This window comes from Pygoscelis adeliae, unplaced genomic scaffold (genome assembly GCF_000699105.1).
Source record: "Pygoscelis adeliae isolate BGI_AS28 unplaced genomic scaffold, ASM69910v1 Scaffold445, whole genome shotgun sequence".
In the NCBI taxonomy this organism is placed as follows: Eukaryota; Metazoa; Chordata; class Aves; order Sphenisciformes; family Spheniscidae; genus Pygoscelis; species Pygoscelis adeliae.
In genome coordinates, this window is record NW_008824894.1 from 729,935 (window position 1) to 730,558 (window position 624).

Genomic DNA, 624 nt, shown 5'->3' on the forward strand with positions numbered 1-624 from the left:
CTGGATTCCTCTTTCTATGAATAATGCCCTTATTAAATTTTAACATATTAAACAAACAGACCAGCCCCAGTTCCTGATGCTCTCCTTTGCAGGGCTGTTCCCAGGCTCAGCTGGAGAGGTAACATTCCCAAAGACTTAGGCAGCCCCAACCTCTGCATGGCCCTGCCCCATCCCCTGCTCCTGAGCCAGGATGCTCCTGACAGAGTCTCAGGCTCCCCTCGCCCCTTCCAGACCCTGCTCCTGGCGTTTCTCCTCCACGGGGGCAACTCCTGCGGCATCTGGTTGCTGCCCCGTGTGCCCCCGCTCTGCCTGGCCTTGCTGCTTAGCACAGCGTGCCGCGAAGCATGTTGGGGACAGGGAGGTTTCTAGACAAAATGGAGCACTGAATTTTTGGAGCTGCTGCTCAAGCCGGTGCCTCTGGACCGCGGGATCCCCCGTGCCGGCTCTGGGAGTGGGGCTGCGGCTTCCCGTCACGTTCTTGTCCGACTCAGCTTTCTGGGGCACTCGTGACTCACTGCCTGTCCAGGGGTGCCGGCTCAGCCGTGACTCAGCTGCTGAGTCACTGTCTGTCTCGACGGCCCCGGCTGTCTCAGCCATCCCCTGGGAAGGCGCAGCATGGCCCGG